The 14,794-nt window shown below is 35.1% G+C and overlaps 1 protein-coding gene across 4 annotated transcripts in view; it reads right to left on the bottom strand.

Annotated features, from left to right (window-relative positions):
- Positions 1-14,794, bottom strand: part of NPAS3 (neuronal PAS domain protein 3) — a 611,440-nt gene that overhangs the window by 400,363 nt on the left and 196,283 nt on the right. The gene's annotated exons all lie outside the window — the stretch shown is intronic.

The following is a 14,794-nucleotide window of genomic DNA, read 5'->3' as shown; positions in this document are numbered from 1 at the left end:
ATGAAAGCACACAGCCAATTGCTTTTTTTTTTTTTTTTTTTTTTTGTGAGTCATGGAATTTGTAAACATTGTAGAATGAAAGTAATGTGGTCTAAATCTTGAGTCTACCTGAATTGACCCTTATTCTAATAATTTCCTTGATAAGAAGATATGTGGAAACAAAAATATTTAAAATTCTGGTAGATACTAAAAGATATCTAGTACTAGTAAACTAGGAAAAATAAAGATGAAATGAACAGCTCTCAATCTGAAATAGCAAATATGAAAACATAGAAAAAAAAACATACATGTAAATCAAACAAGAAATGCAATCAGCAATCATGAAATGTAAGCGTTATTTTCTATTATATTTTCTTCAAAGCCAGTAAAGGCAAAATCGGTAGAATTTATGCTAATACAAAACAGATGCAATACAATACAAAAACATGTCCTACACTTTGAAGAATCAAACCAGAAATCTTATGCTTGGAAGAACCAGCCACCCCACAAAACAATATTCTAGAAAAAAATACATCAGAATACAGCTTGCCTGGCAACCTTGATTTATCATAAAAAAATCTGCAGTGGTATCCTGTTAGAAATAATTTGCACTCTTTGGCAGTGGAAGGGCTGGCACTATTTTGCCATTGAGCCTTGACACTGATTTCACAGAGCCTGAAGTTTACTAACTGATCATTCACATTGGGAATCAGTTCTTGAGCAGAAACTGTTTGGGATGCTCAGCACTGAAGACAAAATAAGTAGAATTTTGGATACTGGAAGACTCAGCAGAAATAAGAGGTCCATAACGACAGTAATAGCTAACTGAGTCAAGGCCCATGAACAACACCCATAGATCTGAAAAAAAAAAACTCCTACTTGAATTCAATAATAATTTCCAGTGATGATATTCCATAGTTATACTGATGCAAATACAACGCAGCTAGAGTAATGTAAATGTAAACTCCCCAACCAGAGGCTTTAACTAAAATTTATTGACTACAACAGAGGGCTTATTCACCTGCACCTGGTTGGTATGATACAAACCATCAATGCCTAAAATGTCACTGTTGGTAAAATTCTACTTAATCAGCAGAATGATGATTGAGGAAGTAGTCTAGGGTGAGGAGTTTGAAAGGCATTTAAGAAGGTTTTGCATTTAATTCTCAAAATCTTTCTACAAGGCTCTAATACAAGAGAATAAAAGTATGAAGTAACACAGTGCTGAGAAGACAAGCACAGATTTGTCATGAGTAGAAATTTAAGGCAGACTTCACCTCATTGAATTCCCAGTTCACTTTTCAGGGGAAATAAGGCTTCCAGCTGTCAACTGAGATCAGCTAGAGACTTTTGTTTAGCTCTGTTCACCTGGAGTTCACTCACCTAAAATACAGAATTTTTCACCTCCATGTCTACAAACAGAATGGTATAGAGGACAAGCAATTGGACATCCAGTTACCCACACCTATCAAAGATTAAGGAAAATTTTTGTTGTTGTTGTTTTTTCCCCTGCAAAAGATGAGGCTAGGTGATGCTGAAAAGAGGTTTTCACCTTTTTTCATAGTACAAGTAGCACAGGCTTTATCAGCTTGAACTCATCTCAGAAACGAGACTGTCTGGCACTGCAGGATGTCACGGAGTCCAACATACATACACAACCAAGTATTAGACCTTAGGACTTGGATAAAGAACGGTAGGTTTTGAGCTCTAGAGAAGAGGGAGAGATGCCTGGAGCTGTGCAGACCTGTTTCTTTTATTTTAAAATAATACTGGGCCATAAAAACACATGTGGATATTTATATCTGCAACTGGACATAATTCATGTCAGGAGTGCATGACAGTGTATGAATATGCTATATATCATAAACAAGGTTATATACAAAAGTTGAATTCTGGCATTCACTTCTGTATCTGTCTTTTCTTGTGCCTTAAAGTTTAATCCATTTTAGAATCCTAGCATCTACTTATGGATGTACATCAGTATTTTTTAGTAACTTAAATAATGTTCCTAAACTAGGAGGGAAGTCATCTGTCCATAATTTCAAGAAGACAAGCTTAATTTAGAAAACTTTTTCATAGAGAACTTCTCTATGAGTTTTTTTGTTTGTTTGAATGACAGGACAAGCTATATAATCTCTTTTCAGAAAAAGAAGTATCATGAGGATGTGCAAGTAACTGAGTATTATATAGTGGTGTGTTCTGATATGTGTATATCAGAACAAAGGAATGATTGGAAATGTGCAAGTTTCTGAAGGTACTATCCTTCTTGGAGCTGTGTAGACATTTTCTCTTTATGGAATTAAATGCACACTCAATATACATTTTCTGAAATTACTTTGGCAGAGAGATGAATATTTCATAAAATCTGGTTAATATTTGTGAACTCTAAAATTGGTTGACTAAAATAAGTAAAAGAAACAGTAAAAGGAAACTAGTATTTTGACACCTATTTTATCTTCCCTTTCTCGTTTCTACCATTTGTTTTCCTTCTTTTATGCTCTCACTTATTGCCACTAATTTCAGACATCCCAAATTATAACAGCTGAAACATTGTGGAGCTTATACCTGAGTAAAAAGCTGGATCACATGAAACTAGTTTAATAGCCAGACATATTTTAAAGTATGAAGGGACTATAAAAATAGTCAATGCTTTTACTGAAAATCCTAGGATCAGTAGATAAATGCTAAAACCAGACTTATTTAGAACTTTAAAACTATTCTCATGTTGAATCAATATGCATGTCTAGAACCTTGTTTAAGAAAACTATTCACCATGCAAAGTTTTAAATGCACAGTATCAAAGAATAATTTTTGACATTTTGATTCATACATGCTTATAAAGCTCCAAGACAACATGGTTTAATTATAAAACATATTTCTACTGCCTTAGTCATGCCAATTAAATTTGATTGGATACTTTCTTTATTCAACAAGCCCCTTTCATGTCATTTTAATTTACTGTCAAAGCAGCCTGAATATTGGAAACTAAATTATTTACTACAGCCCATAAGCCAATAATGTTCCATTTGTCTCGTACAGAGGGAGACTAGACTAACAAGATTATTAAGGACATTACTTGTAATAGCGAATGTCCTTCACTTTATTTGAGCTTCATGCTGTGCTTTCAGAGATCATACTTCAAAAGAGTTCCATTTCATTCCATCACAGAACCTCCGATATAAATTATTCTTTGCTAGCTTTGTAATACTCTGATCATACACAAAGTGGACCCAATCTTGTTGTGCAAAAACAGAAGCTTCTCTTCTAAGATAACTACATAGTTTATTTGTGCTAAACACCTTTGATGCACTCCCTTGTGACAATAAGGCAGAACAGGCAGAAATCAGCTAAAATTTATCATACAGTGATAATATCTCAGAGATTTAACTCAAAAGTGCTTTGGTTTTCTTTGCAATGATTTCAAACCAAATTCTGCAATCTAAATGCATGTGGTTAAAATCAATCTTGTAATTTCTTAAAAACACCATGTAGGGAACGTAATAAACGTAATGCAGAACAGACTTCAGGAAACCAACAGATCTAGTATTTCACAAAAAGAGACTTGAAAATAGAATACAAATTGTCTATAGATATGAGCATGCCATACAGGCTGATAAATTGATAAGGAATTACAAACACAATGAAAGACTGAAAAGATAATAAGCTGAGGAAGGTAATTCTTGCCCTAATTTTAGATCTGGTTTTTGCCTTTTTCTTATGAGTCACGTTCAGCAAGACTCTTAAGTCTTAACTCAAAGCAAATGAATAATCTTGTTTAAATCAATGGAATTGCTCATGTGTCTAAAGTTAAGCATATGTTTAAATTTTTCTTAATTGAGGAGATTTGTTACTTATGATATTGGAAAGTATTTCATAGAATCAAAAACTGCACAGGGAAGTAGAAAAGTTTTTGAAAAAATGAGTAGGAAAAAACCTTCATCTTTACAAAGAGGCAGCTAACATACATGTAAAAACTCCTCCAAGAACACTGGAAGAAATATAGATCATCCAGTAATTCCTCCATGCTCATGTACACACACAAGAAAAAGACCCAACCTTATATATATCATCTATATTGAATTTCAGTTAGAGCATTAATTGTGGTAAGCACGTTATTTTTAAATCTAGCCTCTTCTTCAACACTATCTTAAGTCAGGATGTAAACTTAGAAGCTTATAATCATTTGTGTTGGAAAAGACCCTTAAGATTATCAAGTCCAATGGCCAACCTAACACCACCACATGTACCAGTAAGCCATGTCCCTAACCACCTCCAGGTGCTCCCTAAAGACACACCTCCAGGGTATTTAAATACTCCACCACTTCCAATGCCTGTTCCAATGCCTAACCACCCTTTCCTTGCAGAAAGACTCACTAAGTTATCTCCACTTGTGAAAACTTCCATTATGTGAGGTTTGCTGTTTTCATCTGTGTTAATTACTTTTTGTATTTATGATGTAAATACTTCCTACAAGCTCATAACACAGATAACTGTGAAAAAGTAAGGGGGACAACAAAGATACAAATATCTTCATACCTGTCAAGAAAATGGTGCAATAATCAGATAGATTAAATTGTTAAAATCTTAAACATCTTGGAAACATTCACAAAAATTAGGGCCAAATATGTTTTTTAATTTAATCTACTAAGGAAGGACTTTCATCCATATTTCTGTATTCTGTTTAGTTTACCTATCAGGACATCCACTAGTTTGCTTTTAAATGACAATAAAACAAAAGAAAAAAAAAAAAAGTCCCTGAATACACAGAAATAAAAAGTAGGAAAAGACAGCAGCAATGTTTTCTTGACAAAAGCACTTCCTTATGATGGAGGAGGGCATAAGGTGATAATTTACTGTTCCAGCACAGATTTACTGGATAATGGCCAAATATTTCAAAGCAAACACAGCTGTAATGTTTATGTTAAAAACAACAGGCTATGACAGCAGTCAGTCAGACATTCTGTATCCTTCAAGTACTGAAAATAAATTGTTTCTTTTCTCACAATAGAGAGATTGCTAAAGCATAACATGACAGAAACCTCTGAGAAAATTGTGTCCTTATAAGAAGGATTTGTTATTTGCCTTTGAGTGCTTTTTAAAGACAATCTCATTCAATAAAATCACTTAATGATTTTAATGTGATTTGTAGAACTGAAACTTAGAAATAATGCCACTAATAATGCTATTGCTATTAATGCAAAAAAAAAAAAAAAAAAAAAAAAAAAAAAGGAATAAAGACAAGTTTTAATTCCTTGTTTTCAAATACTACTTTAAGTCCTTTAAGTATTTTTTTTTCCAAACTTGGATGGGAATTTTATATATTATACCTATAAACAGTGCACGAGAACAGTTACAATCTGCTCCTGACAACCGAGCAGAAATGTGCCTTTAAATGTGGGGACTTTGTCAAAGCGAGGATTCCAGAGATTGATTCTACGAAATCTGATATGACAAACAAACATTCTCTTTTATTCTTTATCTGGATATGTGACATTCCAATTTCAGATCATCTACCCTAGCACAAATTTACCAAGATATAACAAAATGAAAAATAACTCAGTGGCCCACATTAAAAAAATATATATATATAAATAAATCTTACTGTAATTTTTATATGTCGGAAACATACTGTATGACTCTATTACACTTAAATTTTGCTTTCCTATGAATGACCAAATATTTTCCTAAGGCTTACAGAGTAATTACCAAAAAGCAGAAAACTGAATGAGATAGAGAATTTTAAAAACCGTTCAGATCACAGATTTTATATTTTTAATTTTTAGATTCCATTATCAACAGCTGCTAAATCTAGATGCATTGGAACAACTTTGAAATTAAAAATATTCAAACTTGGTGGATTTTTGTTTCATGTATTTTGACAGAAGTGAAAGCAATGAGTATTCCTTTCAAACCTTTGAGAAAGAGCTATCTATCAGTTACCCCCACCAGACAAATATATTTTTTTCCCAACTCACCCATAAAAATGAAAGAAAAATTAAGAAATGACTGAAAAACAAAACAAAAAACATCAATTCCCTCCTCCTCCCTACCCCCCAACTCCTCCAAAATTTGGAGGGTAAATCCCATAATGTCCATGCAATTTTGTATGAATCAACAGCATAGATTCAGAATGTTGAGCTGAGTTTAACAAAAGGTAATCCATATGTGCTTCCTGAATTGTCACTTTGTCACTAATACTTTTTTAGCTTATGAACTAAAATGTATTAACGTATTAGATGTTAATTAATAAATTGTATTCATATATGCATATTCTATTTAAATACTGTATGCATGTATATTAAACATAGATGCTAAACATATAAACATATGCATATGCATCAGCATTATATAATATCAGCATTAATATAAACTACAAAAATATACTATAGCTAAAGTAGACATTAAGATTCTTCCCAGAAATTCTAGCCCTGGAAAAACTCATACATGTGTAGTAGATGAATCTAATCCCTAAATACCCAGGATACATATGAGCTGGAACTTCACTGAGGGAATTTTGAAATCCCATCTTGTGCAAAGCATATCCCAAATATATATTTCACATGGCCTACGTGAAAGGATATGATTCTTTTTTCATATTCATGTAGATTCTTTGATAAATAGCAAAGCTGAAGTAAGTCAATGGTAAATTAGGCCTTGTAAAGCTCTATAGAAAGGACGTTCAACAAGTTGTTTCATGTCACTTTCTCGATTTTATGTTATAGATATGTTTATATTAAAAGATAAAAAGGATTGAATTTTTAACATTTCTGTATAGAAAAGTTATGTGCATAAACTATTTTTTTTTTTCTGATTGAACTTTATCCACCATGTTTCATTTTGACTGAAACAGTGAAATAACTAGCATGTTGCCTCTCTGAAGCCGAAAGCAATTTCCTTTTCTAATTTTAGTTATGCAAAGCCTATGGGCATCATCAGCATTTAGTAATTAGTTTTATAATTACTGCTGTTTTGCTCACTGTCATTCAATTTTTCTTACAACATGGTCTGGGATTGAAACATCCCACATCCACAGCTGTGTAAATTGCCATCCATTTATAAGACAAAAAAAGTAACATTCAACATACATCATTATTCAGTCAAGAATGTGTTATTAGTACTTAGGTGATCTCTGCATACGTAAAGCTACCCAGCAAAATACAAAGCAAAATACAATTCAAATGCTTAATAAATGCTATATAAGGTATGAAAGTGTGGAGCATCTGAATCAGAAATTAAAAAATTTTCCATTAAATAACAGTTTCAGTCTATAATGGTGCCTGTATCTGTTTCAAAACATGATTCTTTTCATATTTTTTATTTTTGCTTAAAGAAATATTCAGGTACTGAGCAGGAAAACAGTCAAATTCAGATTTACTGATACTGCAATTTGATAAGTATTCTTATAAGAACTGATAGTCTGACAACGAAACACAAAATCAACTACTCTAGAACTAGATAACGGTGTAGTCTCAATAAAGTTAGATATGGTATTACAAAATATTCTTCAACCTTTACCAGTTACCTTTATAAACCTTAAAAATACCAAAAAAAAAAAAAAAAAAAAAAAAAAAAAGGTTTTGGTATGACATTCATTTAAACACCAAAATTTTTCTTGATGATGATTCTGGTCATATGTCTTTCTTCTATGGCAAAAATTAAAGATTGGCTAGAATTCTTAGGGCAAATGAATTATATTGTTTGGCAAACCTATTTCAAAGCTGATAATTTTTTGTAAATTCTAATTTGAAACATATTGATTATGAGTTTTTTATTAGCTGGAAACATAATGGTCAACTAAGTGAAATATCTTTTTTTTTTTCTTCTTAAAATAAGCATAATTTCTTCAAGTGAGAAAGAAGTGCCATATTTTCCAAGATAGGTCTGATTTAAAATAAAACCATAGTAAGAATAAACCTCCCATGAGAGGTTCTGCCAGTGTCAGTTATCTACCTGGATGCTTACCTGTGAGAACATAGCCTCCCTCTTAGAGGGAACTGCCTTCCTTCAGCATAAGTTAGACCAGAGAGAACCAGCGCAAATGCTCAAAAGTGAATATGGAATAGAATATCAGGAATGGTTGATTGATATTTGTAATACCCTCCTTCCAACAGAAAGAGGAGACAGAATGATATAGTCCTTCTAATCTTATTCCGTATAAGACTATAGAAGGTTAGTCTAAGTTAGTACTGAGAAAACAGCTGCTAATAAACATAAAGGTATTGTAAACAGAGGGCAGGATAGTACTCGCCCCAATGAAGGGCGTAGGTAGAGAAAATATTCCACTGGGAAAAAAAAAAAAAAAAAAAAGGCTGATTGCTTTCACAGATTTCTGTAGTTCCCTCTATTTCAGTTCTGTGACATGGTCAGGAGTCTTGCATGTTTGGCTGAACAAATCAATGAAGGGAAGACTTCTTCTTGTTATTCTTTTCATTGGACAATCTTAGTTTGGAAACATATTTAGTGAAAACACACAGCATTTAACGTGACCTGAATCAGAAAATGTACGGGTTTCCCAAAGAGTAAATATGAGACCCTTAAACAACTGTAGATAAATAAAAACAATGCTTTCCTCTAAGGATTATCTAGAGAGCATGAGACAAGAAGATCCTGAGTTAAGATATGGGCAGTCACAATTGGTTCTTTCTTATTGTTCCTCTTTAGTCTTTAGTCCTCTTTAATCTTGTTTACAGATTAGCAGTTGTAGTCTACTCCACGCCCACTCTCACTAAAAATGCCTATAGCCTGCAAATTGCCTTTGCAATTGCTGCTACAAGAAGGCTGTAGACTCCTCTCACACGCTCTCACCAGCAAGTTCATGCCTGATGCACGATGTGAAGCTTGATGGGAGCTGCAATCCTATCAGCAGCCTCTCTGAAGGCCACAAAATGACAAGGGGGGAGGTGTGTTGCAAAAATTCAAAAGGGGCTTAGCTCTGTCAGGAGGTCCCTAACAAAAGCAGGAGGTGTACTTTGAAAGACTGATACTACGTACAGTGCCAACAACTAACTTCTTTCTGAACCTTTGTATCTCTCCTCAAAACTGAACAAGGTTTGTGTTGTTGTTTTGGTTGTTTGTTTGTTTGGGATTGAAACCCAGTCCATGAGAGCCAGTATACGGAAAAATATCATCTCTGTCCTCCTTTGACGGGGCAACCCTGGTAATACATACAGACTGGGCGACGAGACGCTGGAGAGCCGCCCCGCAGAGAGGGATCTGGGGGTTGTGGTTGACAGCAAGTTGAATATGAGCCAGCAGCGTGCCCAGGCAGCCAGGAGGGCCAACTGCATTCTGGGGTGCATCAAGCACAGCATTGCTACTCGGTCGAGGGAGGTGATTGTCCTGTTCTACTCTGCGCTAGTGCAGCCTCACCTCAAGTACTGCGTGCAGTTCTGGGCACCACAGTACAAAAAGGATGTAAAACTGTTGGAGAGTGTCCAGAGCAGAGCGACGAAGATGGTGAAGGGCTAGAGGGGAAGACATATGAGAAGCAGCTGAGGTCACATGGCCTGTTCAGCCTGGAGAAGAGGAGGCTGGGGGGGTGAACCTCATCGCAGTCTACAACTTCCTTGCGAGGGGGAGTGGAGAGGCAGGTGACCTATTCTCTGTAAACACCAGTGATAGGACCTGCGGGAATGGTGTTAAGCTGAGGCAGGGGAAGTTTAGGCTGGACATCAGGAGGAGGTTCTTCACTGAGAGAGTGGTTGCACACTGGAACAGGCTCCCCAGTGAAGTAATCACTGCACCAAGGCCGTCTAAATTTAGAAAGTGATTTGACTGTGCACTTAGTCACACGGTCTAAACTTTTGAGTAGACCTGTGTGGTGCCAGGAGTTGGACTTGATGATCCTTATGGGTCCCTTCGAGCTCGGGATAGTCTATGATTCTATGATTTGTTCCTTGATGAAGGAATACAAAGGAACAATATAACATGCCATTTGTGAGTGGAAGAAATCATTTCAATATTTGAACACCTGAAGAAACATAGATTTTGGAGATTATCTGGTTATGTACAACTAGGTCACGCTTTCAGGAACAAAACAAAAAAAAACAGATCCAAACAAAAGCTGTAAAATCACGACTTACATATTTGTGCCTCTGAAATTCTGGGTTCAGTTACTAAAACATACAGATCCAAATGCAAAGCTTTTTCATGTTTGAAATATGTAACAATACTTATTGAAATATTACAGGAAACACATGAATAAAATCAGTTTATTTCTAATAGAAGTAGTATTTTGTTCATTGATGTACCATTCAAACTAGGTGAAAAGTATATTATACACTAAGCCTTCTACTTGTTTGAATGTCACAACATTACACAGTATTTCAAAACACCTGCAAAATGTCCTCATCATGATTTTGTTCACGAAACCATACTCCTCTACTAATATAAAGGAGTATTATTTATGACAAATACCTTTTAGAAGTTAGTGTAACTGATTAACAGGAATACATTGAGGTGCCTGTTGAGTCACGGGGACACAATTTGGTGGTGAAAGGCTGGGAGACATGGTTGAATTGACTTCTCTGCATCCCTATCAGTGAGAGCTGCTTTTGGAATTCTACAAAAGGGTCTGAAAAATCCTCTCCCTGCTTTGGACAGACCACAAATATTGAGAAGGGGGAAAAGATATTCATATGGAAGGAAATGTTGTCTGATGGATGGTGCAGATGACAATTTAGTAGCTGTAACATTGACTTGTTCTGTTAGCTTTTGAATAGACTCTGCAATAACATGTGCAAAGTATTTTGATATCTTCAAATCTCCACATTTATCTCCAATAAATGTTAAGATGCAATATTGTAAATCCCCAAAAGCTTCTTTATTTATAAAATATTCCTGGTCATATGTCTGTAAACTAATTATCAGTCATGAAAATGGCATGAAACACAGCACAAAAAGGTGTGAGAAATAGCATGACATAGATCTGATGCATCTTCAGAGAAAAGTTTCAGGGGAAAGCACTCCAACATTAGCAATGTTCAGTGACTTTCAAAAATGTATTTCTTCTCATTTTGTCAGTGTCTATTAATCCCAACTATACTAGCAGTCAAAGGTTAAAAAAGGGAATAAATTACCATTATTGTCAATCATTACGTACAGAGAAATAATTAACTCAGTATGTTTATTTATCTACTTTTGCTACTTGATTAAACGAACGATTGATGGCAGGTTCCTTGCTTTTTCTTTTTTTGTCAGTATAAATGATCAGTATGAAACTAAACAGAGACATTAAAATGAAATCATTAGAAGCATAAAATATACTACAGATGGACTCAGATGATTTTAAATTTCTTGTAAACTATACTGTAACTTATTTAACTTTCTTGTTAACTCCACTGTAACTTACTAAAACACATGAATATATACAAATAAAAACTCTATTAATCGCAGAAATGACCTGTAAGCTGACATACCCACCCAAATACTGTGTACCCTTATTTAGGTTTACCTTTTTTTTTTCTTTTAAATAGTTTTAAAAGTTCTGTGGAGGAGTTGTGCAAAATGAATACAGTTATCCACTTTATCCTTTGACAACACAAAACCAACCATGTAGACAAAAAAGCCAAAGCACTCTTTAATTTTGGCCATTGTTACGAGTAATCCAACCCTAGCAAATAGTTAAGGGAAAGAAGACAGGGCAAATACAGTTAAGGTAATTTGAAGAGTTGGGTAACACAAGATGAGGGAAGATAGTGACAGAGATAAGAGTCAAATATGTCTTCAGTCGACCTGTAACAGCATATCAAGCAGAGCAGTGGTGAGTGCTGCTGTCTCAGAGCCACAGGTTTCCTTTCTGAAACACATGCTTCACAAACAAGAGCAGCAAGACTTCAAGTTCTGATATCACTTCATTTAATGTTGCATAGAATTGAAGTAGTCACCCCAAATTTTTGAGGGCAGACAAAATCCCATGCCTCTGAAGTGAGAGCTGAAGCGCAAATGGAGGGTTCTCCTGAGGTGTCCAAAAGACTGCTGTCTGGGTTAAAGTTGTAAAAAGAATGTAAGAACATTTTTGGAAAGTTAAGGGAATTGACCCAGGAGTCTGAGGAGACAGCTCTTGTACAGGACTAAAAAGAACGTAAAATATTTTTCTCCCAAAGCAATTCACAGAAGGAAATGGCTGATAGCCTGAAATCTGTGTCTGTTACTTTTAGAATTTACTTTTTGAAAATATGAACTAAAGGAAGTCACTGACAAAATCTGAAGCTTAGTTTATAATCATGAACCTGGGTCTGAAGAAGGCACTTTTCCTTGCAGATAAGGCTCATGTCTCTTTCCATTACAATAAAATGCTAGAGACAGCTGAACTGAAACCATGCAGATAGCCTGAGTTCACTTAGCTCTAATTTTGAACCAAGGGAAGTATGGACTCAGAATGGCTTTTCTTCTAATTTCCATACAAATTTTGGTTTCAATTAACATACTGTCTTTAAAAAGTGACTTCATTTTCCTTGCAAAGCCTTAACTTCTGTGCACCACAGGATTGTGAATGTGTGTCTGTGGGGGCAGATGCTTGTTTGGAGAGATCTTCTGGATTGTGCAGGCAAGCCAACATTGTGGTTGTACCTCTTCTGGCCCATTCAATATCCCAACTATGAAAGCCTTGTTCCTCAAAATATCACTTCCCCAATCTTACCTTGTGGTGCCCACTCTCTAAATTCAGTTCTCTCTACCACAGTCTATTCCTACGGAAATAACTCTGCTCTTGAGACAAACTACGGGTAACCTTCAGCATTCACAATTATTCCTGAGAATTTGCCTCTTGACATTGTTTAAACCTTTTCCAGAACCACTACAGTGAGAGGCAAATAGATGTTAATTTCCAAATAAAAAATAATAATAATAATAATAAAAAAAAACTATTTGTATTACACCAAAATGCACATTAAATATTTTGCTGAGATAAGTCAGAGAATATCACAGTGGAATAGACACTGGAATTTTTATTTCTGGCTCTTATGACACTGTTATTGAAATATTGTGTTCAGCTGTGGTTTTCTCCATTCTGAAAATCTTAGAAAATTGGATAGGACTCAAATAAGAACTACAAGAGTGATTAGACTTCTGAAAGTCATTCCCTATAGTGAAAGACTAAGAAAGCTCAATTTATTTAGTTACTGAAAAGAAGGTTAAGAGGATCACAATACCTACATGTGGAAGAGATTTCTGACAGTAGGCAGCTCATTAATCTAGTGAAAAAGGCATAACAAGATCCAGTGTTTGGAAGCTGAAGCTGAAATAAGACTACAAATGAGGCACACTTTTTTCACAGTGACAGTAATTAACCGTTGGAACAATCTGCCCAGGGATGTAGTTGATTCTTTATCATTTAAATGCTTTACATCAACATAAGATACCTTCTTAAGAGATAAACCTGTATCTCAAACAGATGCAGAAATTACTGGATGAGGTTTTGTCTTGAGTCTGCAAAGGGTCAGACTGGATGCTTACCACAGCTGCTTAACATTGTACCTTAACAAAAAAAGTTCTGCAAGTGCTTTCCACTTCAAGAGCCAATCACTTCATGACCATCATATCCTTTGTATGCAGTTCATTTCAAACTGAACAGAGCTTTCCCCCAAATTTTTCTTTTTGTTCAGCAGGTGAAAGACCAGCACTTTCAGGACACACATGGGCATCTTCAAAGATAATGCCTACACCGTATTCTCTGGCATCATCACTGCTAGAGACCAAAGAGTACCAAAGCTGCGAGTGAGCATACACTAGAAAACTCTCTGAGCACTGGCTGTGCATAATACTTCTACCCAAGGAACATCTATGGGGTTGGCTCCAAGGCTGGTAATAGGTGAACTCAATATGCAGACCTTGTAAAAGACTTATCGTCTCAAGGCAGCCATGTGGCCTCTCAATTCAGCCATCTGCATGAAGATTGCAGTTCCTTTATGTCTTGTGAAGTTGTTGGAAAACGACTACAAAAGCAAAATGTACAATGAGGCTGAGTGAGCCGTTACTTTTCCTCTCAGTTCCTTAGTAGTATATGTGAAGCTTGCCCATTAAGTCTTCAGAATAACAAAAAAAAAAAAAAAAAAAAAAAAAGGAGGGAAAAAAAAAAAAAATGATAGAAACTAGAAGGTACAGAGAGCCAGACATGAAGCTAGAGTTTATACACAAAATAAGGAGAAAACTAAACTTCTCATTTCTACCAACTACAGGAAGGGACAGAAACAAATATTTAAAATGTCAAAAAAAAAAAAAGGAAAATTATGAATTATGCATCATTCAGAAAATGGTGTTAGGGTGGAAGCCCACAGAAAATCACACCTGGACACTTGTCACGGGCTTCTGTGGACTTCTCATATTTCTTAGAATATCTACTTACTTCCTTTTTTTTTTTTTTGGTGACACTGTAACACTTGGCAATGAAGTCTTTAAAAATAATGTAGGGATTATTTTTCAAGGTATACCTAGTTAAGACAATATAACACAGAGTTTTAATATGAAACTGATTAAAAGTATTTCTCCTATTTGATTACTTTGTTATCCAGCCTGAGTATATGTCCTAATAGTTATTCTGAAAACTATTCACAGAAATGGGTTAAATTTTCTGGTGAAATGCTCACTAATACAGTATTCTTGCAAAGGACATGAAGATGACCTTCTTGCTAAAGAACTGGACTCTTAATCTTAGGACATAGGAAGAGGGCTCTATTCCCTGCTCAACCACACGCTTCTCATGTGATACTGAGCAAGTCACTCTTGGCTGGCTTTGCAAATGTGCTCAGCAGCTGCTTCTTATGATCAGATTACCAAAGTGCTGAAATCTTTTGAAAATCTGGCTATTTATTTTGTT

Source organism: Aythya fuligula, chromosome 5 (genome assembly GCF_009819795.1).
Source record: "Aythya fuligula isolate bAytFul2 chromosome 5, bAytFul2.pri, whole genome shotgun sequence".
Classification (NCBI taxonomy): domain Eukaryota; kingdom Metazoa; phylum Chordata; class Aves; order Anseriformes; family Anatidae; genus Aythya; species Aythya fuligula.
Note: the sequence above shows the minus strand (reverse complement) of the source record. Positions and strands in the feature narration are given on the sequence as shown.